The sequence below is a fragment of the Henckelia pumila genome, chromosome 3 (genome assembly GCF_033568475.1).
Source record: "Henckelia pumila isolate YLH828 chromosome 3, ASM3356847v2, whole genome shotgun sequence".
NCBI lineage: Eukaryota > Viridiplantae > Streptophyta > Magnoliopsida > Lamiales > Gesneriaceae > Henckelia > Henckelia pumila.
Genome location: NC_133122.1, coordinates 53,781,308 through 53,791,857, shown reverse-complemented (window position 1 = coordinate 53,791,857; position 10,550 = coordinate 53,781,308).

The window sequence follows — 10,550 nt, the reverse complement described above, 5'->3', positions numbered from 1 at the left end:
TTGAATTTTTGAAATTCTAGTGTTTGATCCGATCGAAAATTGTTTTTGATTAGATCACGAGGCATCGGATCGAATTGTTCGAGTCCGAAATTTTTAAAATTGATTTTTGGATAAATTTAAATTTTTGGAAAATTTATAAATTTTATCCGTTAAATTAGATTTTATAAAATTAATTATTTTGGTACAATTGATGATAAGATATGATCTTATGGATGGATAAGATAAAATATGATTTTATCTTTTAAATTATGATGCCTTTGCATGTTTATCCAATTATTTAATTATTGAATTAATTAATGGATAAAGGATGATCGATTGCCATGACCAATGTTTTAGGTGTATGTTAGGTGATTTACATTTGTCTTATTGTTGTTGGTTTTATTAATGGGCTTGGTTTATAGCCCAATATGATTGTCATATGTAATAAAAGTGGGTCTGGTTTATGGCCCGTTTCCACCCCTAAAATGTATCCCATATTTGTCATCGAAATTTATTGTAAATTTATTAGACTTAGTGGGAGACAAATATTTGAAGAAATGGTGGGCCCAGCAGACAATGGAGACCGAAAAAATGTAAATTGGAAGCACAATGTAATAGGATTGCATTACATGCTTGCATATCACCTAGGATTGGACTTAGACTCGTGATTGGCAACCACGGGTCGATTAGTTAATGGGATCGATCATCCTTAAATAATATATGATATTATTGATGTATGCATGTTTAGACAAAATTGTATGAATCCCGCAAGCATACATAAATTGCATGATGAGACAAATATTCAAAATTAAAATCCCTCATTTTAAATATGATTTAAAATTGATATCAAGATTAATAAAAAGGGAATTTAAATATTGTTTAAATATTCCTACCTTCCATCAACGATCAATGTATGAGATGCTACCCGCGGATACGGTCCGGCTCATATTATTGGGGGGGCCCATTCGTCGGAAAGCTGTACATTGGATCGACACATGTTGTAAGTTGGGTGGAACTCCCATGGGATTGGCTCATATTATTGGGGATCCACATGGCGACCGTCCATCACAACTTAATATTGATGGGTTATCTTGACATGTCACAATAAACGGCGTCATATTATTGGGCCCTTATTGGACATGAGGTAAAAACATGGGGGTTACTTTGGAAGTAATTGGACTCTACCTTTTGAAAATTATGATTGGCTGATATTATTCGGGATCATGATTTGTCAATTGGACTTCATGTTCTCACTAAGGAAAATAGTTTCCCGTTTTCACTAGAGGGTAGTGAAATCGTTAAAATAGTGGAAGTGTAATTCATAAAATAAAATTCGCCATATTTTATGTCTTAGTAAATTAATTAAACAATCATTGATTATTGTTTGTTTCCTTTTCAGTATACTATTACAATGACTTCTCGCAATCCACTGTTTTCAATTCTCGAACAAAACAAATTGACTGGCGCAAACTATACGGAATGGTTCCGTAAGTTGAAAATTATTCTTACTTCGGAAAAAGCTTTCTACGTGTTAGAGAAGCCGCCTCCGAAGGAAGCCCCGGCTAATACAAGTCCGGAAGAGTTGGCCAAACTTGATTTATGGTGGGACCATGATATCAAGGCCAAATGCTACATGCAGGCTTCGATGTCTAATGAGCTTCAAAGGAGATTCGAGGATGCCGTGAATGCTGCTGACATTCACAAGAACCTCAAGGAACTCTTTGGAGCTCAGTCAAGGTCGGAGAGGTATGCCACCGTCAGAGAGCTCATGACGAGCCGCATGCGAGATGGGACTTCGGTCCGTGAGCATGGGGTGCACATGATTGGGCTCATTGAAAAGTTGGTAACACTCGACTTGACTTTGGAGCATGAACTTAGCGCGGACTTGTTGCTTCTATCACTTCCTTCATCGTTTGACGGTTTTATGATGAACTTCAATATGAACAAGATAGAGGCCACCCTTGAAGAGATGGTCAATATGCTTGTCACATATGAAGCCACACTAAAGAAGAATAAACCGGTACTCTTGGTTGGATCCTCTTCTAACTCTAAGAAAGGACCAAGTGGAAAGGGTAAGAAATGTTCTGCCCCGCCCAAGAAGATTGTACCAAATAAGAAGGGAAAGGCCAAGGCTTCAATTGGGATAAAAGATGAAAACGTTTGCCATTACTGCAAGAAACCCGGTCATTGGAAACGTAACTGCAAGGAATACCTCAAACAGTTGCGAACAGCAAAGGGTATGTTTTACATTGAAATAAATGTTTTGCTTAATACTTCTTCTTGGGTATTGGATACCGGATGTGGATCTCACATTTGCAATGATTTGCAGGTGATGACAAGAAGTCGTAAGCTAAGGATGGGTGAGACCCAGCTAAGGCTCGGGAATGGTTCTAGAGTCGAAGCCAAAGCTATAGGAGATATTTATTTAGTTTTGCAGAACAATTTTAAGTTATTTTTGAGAGATGTTTTATATGTTCCGGATTTGGTCAAAAACATTATATCTATTTATATGCTTGATAGAGATGGTTTTTCTTGCAATTTTGTGAATGAGATTTGCAATATTTACAAGAATGAATGTTTGATTGGAAATGGACAACTTGAAAACGATCTATATAGCTTAAAATTAAAGGACGTTCCAATTAATTATGTTGATAAACCGGTAACACCAATTAAAAGGAAGGACGATAGTCAAAACCCGGCAAACCTTTGGCATGCTAGGCTAGGTCATATTTCCTCAAGGAGGATGAACAAGCTAGTGGGAGAGGGCATGTTTGATATGTCTGATATTAACTCTCTACCTACTTGTGAGTCCTGCCTAAAGGGAAAAATGACTAAATCTCCTTTCAAAGGGAAACCTGAGCGTAGTCAAAATCTGTTGGATTTGATCCATACAGATGTTTGCGGTCCATTTAGGATTGGTACTAAATGTGGCAACACCTACTTCATTACCTTTACTGATGATCATTCTAGGTATGGGTATTTATATTTAATGAAATATAAGTCTGAAGCATTTGAAAGGTTCAAAGAATTCAAGGCTGAAGTAGAAAACAAACTAGGTAAAAGTATTAAGGCACTTCGATCGGATTGAGGTGGAGAATACTTAAGTACCGAGTTTTTGGACTATCTAAAAGAGAATGGGATTCTCTCTCAGTGGACTCCTCCTATGACACCTCAGCTTAATGGTGTTTCGGAGCGTCGCAATCGAACTTTGTTGGACATGGTTCGATCCATGATGAGCTTCACTGAGCTCCCACCTTCGTTTTGGGGCTACGCGCTTGAAACGGCGGTATTGTTGTTAAACAACGTCCACACTAAAGCAGTAAATAAAACACCATACGAGTTATGGAATGGCAAAGTTCCTAAGTATTCGTACTTGAGGATTTGGGGATGTCCTGCTTACGTGAAGCAGACAGTGGGAGATAAATTGGATAGTCGATCCACTTTATGTTATTTTGTAGGGTATCCGAAGAATTCAATCGGATATTATTTCTATCATCCTGCTGAAACAAAAGTGTTTGTTTCAAGGAATGCCACCTTCTTGGAGAAGGAGTTCTTATTGGATAAGAAAGGCAAGATGATGGAACTCGAAGAAATTCGAGAAGAACCCGAGATACAAAATAGTGATCCTACACCTAAGAATCATCACAAGACACGCCTATTACTAGGAGATCCGAGAGGACTTCTAGGCCTCCTATTAGATATGGTCTTCTTCTTGAAGGGGATCAAAGTGAACCCGACATTGGATGTGATCCAAGAAACTTCAAGGAAGCAATTTCTGATGCGGATTCGAATTTATGGCTTGAAGCTATGCAATCGGAAATAGATTCGATGCATTCTAACCAAGTTTGGTCTTTAGTATATCCTCCCGATGGAATTGTTCCAATTGGGTGCAAATGGATCTACAAGAAAAAGCTTGGGCCTGATGGAAAGGTATTGACCTACAAGGCACGATTGGTGGCAAAAGGTTATACTCAAAGACAAGGAGTTGACTATGATGAAACTTTTTCACCAGTCGCAATGTTCAAGTCCATAAGAATCCTTATTGCCATAGCAGCATGGTATGACTATGAGATATGGCAAATGGATGTAAAGACTGCATTTCTTAATGGAAACATTAAGGAAGAGATCTATATGATGCAGCCTGAGGGATACACATCCATGGGAAGCGAGCATAAGGTATGCAAGCTTCAGAGATCAATCTATGGTCTCAAACAAGCATCAAGAAGTTGGAACCAGAAATTTGATGAAACAATAAAGGATTTTGGTTTCATCAAGAACCCGGAGGAACCATGCGTGTACAAGAAAGTAGTTAAGAATGCGGTAACATTCTTAGTACTTTATGTTGATGACATCCTACTCATGGGGAATGATGTAGGGATATTGCAGTCAACAAAGATATGGTTATCAGGTAGATTCTCGATGAAGGATTTAGGTGAGGCATCCTATATTCTAGGAATTCAGATCTATAGAGATAGATCTAAAAGAATGATAGGACTCACTCAATCAACCTACATCGACACCATATTGAAAAGGTTTTCTATGGATGAGTCCAAGAGAGGACATCTACCTATGTGTCATGGAGTTTCTCTATCCAAGTCTATGTGTCCCAAGACTGACGAAGAGATAGAGAAGATGACACACGTGCCATATGCGTCAGCCATAGGTAGTATCATGTATGGGATGATATCTACCAGACCGGATGTGGCCTATGCTCTGAGCGTCACGAGCAGATACCAAGTCAATCCCGGTCAAATGCATTGGAAAGCCGTGAAGGATATTCTTAAGTACTTGCGAAGGACTAAGAATTTGTTCATGGTTTATGGAGGGAGAGAATTGAAGTTGGAAGGCTATACCGACTCTAGCTTCCAATGTGACGTGGATGACTCGAAATCAACCTCTGGATTTGTATTCGTGCTCAATGGCGGTGCTGTCTCTTGGAAGAGTTCCAAGCAGGACACCACAGCGGATTCCACCACTGAGGCAGAATACATTGCAGCATCAGCTGCTGCTAAAGAGGCGGTTTGGATAAGAAAATTCATCCAAGAGTTGGGTGTAATTCCTGAAGCTGTTGGTCCAGTCCCGGTATACTGTGACAACACGGGTGCCGTTGCTCAGGCAAAGGAGCCAAGGTCTCATCAGAAGTCCAAACACGTACTGAGAAAATACCACATCATCCGGGAGATTGTGGAAAGAGGAGACATCAGTGTTGAGAGAGTGGCCTCTACAGACAATATCGCTGATCCGCTTACTAAGCCCTTGCCAGGACCATTGTTTGACAAACATCGCGAAGCAATGGGATTACGTAGTATGACTAGTTGGCTTTAGGGCAAGTGGGAGATTGAAAGAGTGGGTGCCCGGTTAGCCAACTTGTGGCTAAGGGCTTTTATTACTCTATGTAAAACAATCTTTTGTTTAATATAATTTACACTTTTATAATGGCATTGACTTTATCTTTCTTCATAATGTTATATTATGATATACTATTGTTGTTTTGATAAAGACCTTGAATATACTATAGTGTATGTAAGATGTGATAGCACATGGGGATGGCTATCATGAAACACATCTTATAGTCACTGTATATTCTAAACTGTTCCTAGTCAATTGAGCCATCCGCAAATAAGGATAAGGATCGCTCGAGATTGAGACTAGCATTTGCGATGCCGAGTACCACATTTCATTGGTATGGAACATAGAGATGTTCAAAGCATGCAAATGGATATTCATATGATGAATGATCGAACTACCCTATTCGGACTTTCCAAGTGGTTATCACTTATCGAGTGGATAAAGTTCGCGGTTTTGGTTGTACACCATTAGTCCTTATTACTTGAAACATCATTGAGACTCTATATGCTAGTACTGTACTTTGACTCGTTTACCGACTCTATTGGGGTCATCAGGTGTCGGGATTGGGTACAGTTATGACACATATAGGAGTCGATGCTTTGTTGTCAAGGATTCACCACATACTTGCGAGTGTGGATATCCTATGCGATCTGAGGAGATATTAGTGTGACGAATCTCTGGCCAGAGTACATGATGTGTTTTAGGTTAATGGGTTATCCTAGTAACACATGTGATGTCACTATTTGATCTCCAAGATGTTATGCATAGTTATCGAATCTCGAACGACTCTCGATGCACCAATGGTTGTTGATTCGATCGGGATATATGGTTGAAGGGACCGTACTGTACGCTAACCAAAATCTACTGGTTCTTCCAGGCACTATCAGTAATACCTAGGGAATCATGGGGCGATGTTGCTAGGCGCTCTTACCATGATTCGATGGGTAAGTCGGAAATTGTTGTTCCGAGTCACAAGGAGTTGTGAGCCCACGGCTAGCTGTATTCCTGAACCATTGAGGGTTACACAAGTAATGGATTACTAAAACCCCGTAGAGATAGTTAAATTTAAAGAGTTAAATTTAATGAAAGAGAAGTTGGACTTCTTAACTAAAGGGAGTGAGATTTCCTAAAATGACATAGGGATGGGCATTTTTGGAAATCACTGAATTCGGATTCGGAAAAATTATCTTGACTTTAAAAGATGCAGAAATGGTTTCTGTGCACATTGGTAAAATCAGTTTATCAATCGGAGTCACGATGAATTTTATATTAATTTTTAGAACAACGGGCTTGGCTTGTTGGGCTTAAGTTATGGATTATGGGCCCTAAGGAGTTAGAGTCCAAATATAATTATAACTTAATCCAGTCTAGAAATTATCTATAAATAGGACTACAGTGTTTGAAAATCATAGAGCATTCAGTCTTGAATTTTCGAAAATCAGTCTAGATTATTCAAGAGGATTTTCGAAATCCTCTGTCCCTTTCGAAGAAAATTCGGCTTGTGATTTTTATGAAAAATTACAATCTGAATTAACAGATCATATCTGTTTATTCTCTACGCAAACATCTGATTGATTTCTAGTGCAGTCAATCAGAGGGTTTTGTTTTCTATTCGTGGACCTGATTGAAGAAACGTTCGTTCATCAGTTCCGGGGATATACAACAAGAGCAGATTAAATTCAGTTGGTGTCCATAATCTCGCTTCGAGATTTTAAGGTAAAATATTTAATTGTGATTATTTATTTTACTTACACAAATTTAATCGTAAAAGTTTTGATACCCAGATATGGAATCGTTCCATATTAATAAAATAAAATTTTTAAACTTCCGCTGCACCGGGTATCAATTCTAATTAATCTGAACACCGATTTCCAACAAATAATTCATATAAGAGCACATAAAACCAAATAAGCAAGTAAGTATGTGATTTAGGAAACTCGATACAAACCATCTCGAGTTATAATCTCATGCAAGTAATAGTCCACTTTTACCTTTCAATTGTGAGGTTTCAAGATAACTTCAAGCTATCCAAATCTGTACAAAGAACCACACCATCTTGCATTAAAATTCTGCTCAAAACCAACCAAATTGCATTGTAGAATTACTTCAACCTTACTTCCAATCTCTATCGGTTCGAAGGTGACGTTCTCGAGCTCGATTGCATTCAAACCAAATATGAAATGAAGTTTAAATAAGCCAAGATCTTCAGCTAATAAACCATGGAAACACAGCTCAATACAACCAAGCAAAACAGCTTCAAATCATAAATTCGACGGCGTAACAGTATAAACTCGGCAATCCGAAACTCAACTATATCAATTCTAACAATCATTCACATCCTATATCAGCTGAGTATCAATCAAAACCAGCATAACATAAGGTAGGAATTTCGAAATAAATGCTGGAAATTCAAAAGAAACCGATACGACATTCGTTCTTCAACCCGACTTCAATAGAACAAAGAATACAAGCTCATCAACCATAATTCAAAAACAAATCTGATCTCTGCCATTTTCGATTTCTCAAATCATGATGAACCAAAATAAAACTTACATCAATTCGAAGGTCTCGTTGCAAGGAGTCCAGAACACTTTTCGGAATCAACCGGAACTCAAGATATTGGCATTTAAAGATGAAGAAGAAACTTGAGGTTCTTTGTTCTTCTCTCTCGGTTCTTCTCTGAATTTCTGATGAAAATTTGATGTCCTACACGTGATTGCTTATCAGAATCACAATTGTCCAAATAATTTTCCAATATTTGCATTTTGGCCCCTCAAGTCTTCAATAATTGCAATTTGATCCTCAACCTTTACTTTCATTCAATTTCAATCATAATTAATTTAAAAATATTAGAATTTAAATCGAAACTCCAAATATTCCCAAATTAAATATTCTCGGATTAAAATTAAATAATTACGGGCGTTACACAGACTATCCCAAAACTCATAGAATCAAGAACACAACCCTAGACTGCTTCTTATCACAATGATAGTGTTTTCACAGAACACTCAACTGATCTATTACAGACTTTATAACTCGATAGATCTTAACACTGATTGATCCTACACTTGATCAGAATAATCCTTTGTGCCCATGCTTGATCAATTGGCTACAATCGTTCTTGAGAGTATTTCGAATGTTTTTGCTCTTTATGTTTTTCTTCACTCAATATTCTCCAATGGTTCACAGAGTTATTCACCTCGCACACATGTAATTCTTCTTTTGATCTTGTATATATACAAGTGCTCTTTCCAACGGCTTCATTTGAATTCAAATTATTTATCGTTGGCTTGTATTTTCTCCAATATTCTCTGACAACAGTACGCTGACTTTCCATCGATAACTTTGCGTTGTCAGCCTTGTACGAAAAAATTTATCCACTTATAGTCATGGTAGTAAATTGTTGTAATGAGTAAGACGTTCTTGCTATTAATCAGTTTAGTAGCTCCGTCTGTTAACAGTTTAGTACAAATTCTCATGTGACTACTTTAGCTATTGAAATCACACTTTTGTCTGAACAGTCATTTGAGCGTTTTTATTACTAAAGTAGCACTTTCTCTTTGAGGACGTATCTTGGTGCTTGATCAGTTTAATAGCAGTCAGCTTAGCTCAAAATGTTTCTAAACACCAAAACTTTTGAATCCAAAAATTTCTTCCTTTTTAGTGTTTTGTCAAATATTAGGTAATTGCTCATCATTCTTCCGTAAATCCAGATGTTGTTTCTTCAGAAGTTCTAATACTGATGTTTCATTTTTTCTTCTTATTCTTTGAAAAAAAAAACAAATTATGAAATTATTCACCGTGACCTGACCCGGATCACATACTAACCTGAGACTTAAGAATGCAATAACCATAATTAGAACTTAATTAATCAGAGATACTGCGGAAATAAATAACCAATGTGCTAACACGACAAAATACAACCAACAAATAAAACCCAAGGGGAAAGAATAATACAACTCAATCGAACTATTAACTTAAGTAAATTAGTAGCAACTTAGCAGCTCACTGTGCAATTCAGCTTTTGTCACCAGATAAACATAGATCCTGCTCTGATTGGGGACAATTTGTGAGTAGTACCATCGGGGACTCAAACTACTGGTTAAACTCCCCCACTCCAAATCAGACGTACGTGGATCTACAATGTTCACGAACACTAGAGTTTGTTCGACATGTCGATCACTGTGACTTTTCGTGTCTAACCGTCCAAAAACAAGGGCTGACCGACCCTACATGAAAGACTATCTCGAAGAAGACACGACTAAAAAATGAAATTTTATTTAATTTAGATAGAAAAATACCATTTATTATATATGTATTGATATTTTTAAAATGTATTATATTTGAAAAAAGTTATTAATGAGTGAAATATAAATATATAATAAAAATAATACGCTACTTATTTCTTATAATTTTTAATGTAATATAAATTTATTTTTACACTTTTAATCATTTATATTCTACTCATCAATAAATTATTTATTTACATATAATATATTTTTAAAATATCAATAAAATGGTATAATTATCCACTTTTTGAAAAAAATTATATATTAATAAAATCATACTCAATAAATAAATCATATACATAACTAAAATATATTTAATATCGATAAAAATATAATAAATTAAATATTTATTTATATTGAAATTCAAGCATGAATAAAAAAACATAAACCTACAAATTATTAAATCGAGTGGATAAATTTTAGGTCATTAGAATCATGCAAATCGAGACAATGAGTGAGATTTTTTTCTATAAGATTTGTTTTTTCATGTTATAGAACTTTAATATAATGTTGGACATTTTTTGAATTTTCAACGGAATAATATTATATTTCAAAAAAATAAAATGATGATTATGTCTGCTTCAACAGTTTGAGAACAAGACCAACCGCCTCCGATGACATATATTTATTTTTATTATATTTTTATAAATATATTACTATATTTGTTGTTGTATAATTTGAATCGACAATTATTTATCATGATATAATTTTAAATATATTTGATATTTTTTTAAATCAAGCAATAAATAACTTTGAAATAAGATTATGTACCTAATCAAATTTAATTTAATAATATCAATTGGACTTAATAGCAATTTAGATTAAGGATAAATTTGACATTTTTTTAATTTGATCATTTACCAGTATTAAATCATTTAGAATAGTTTATATATCAAGTTGACATTTTATCAATAGTTTGTGTACCAAAATGAA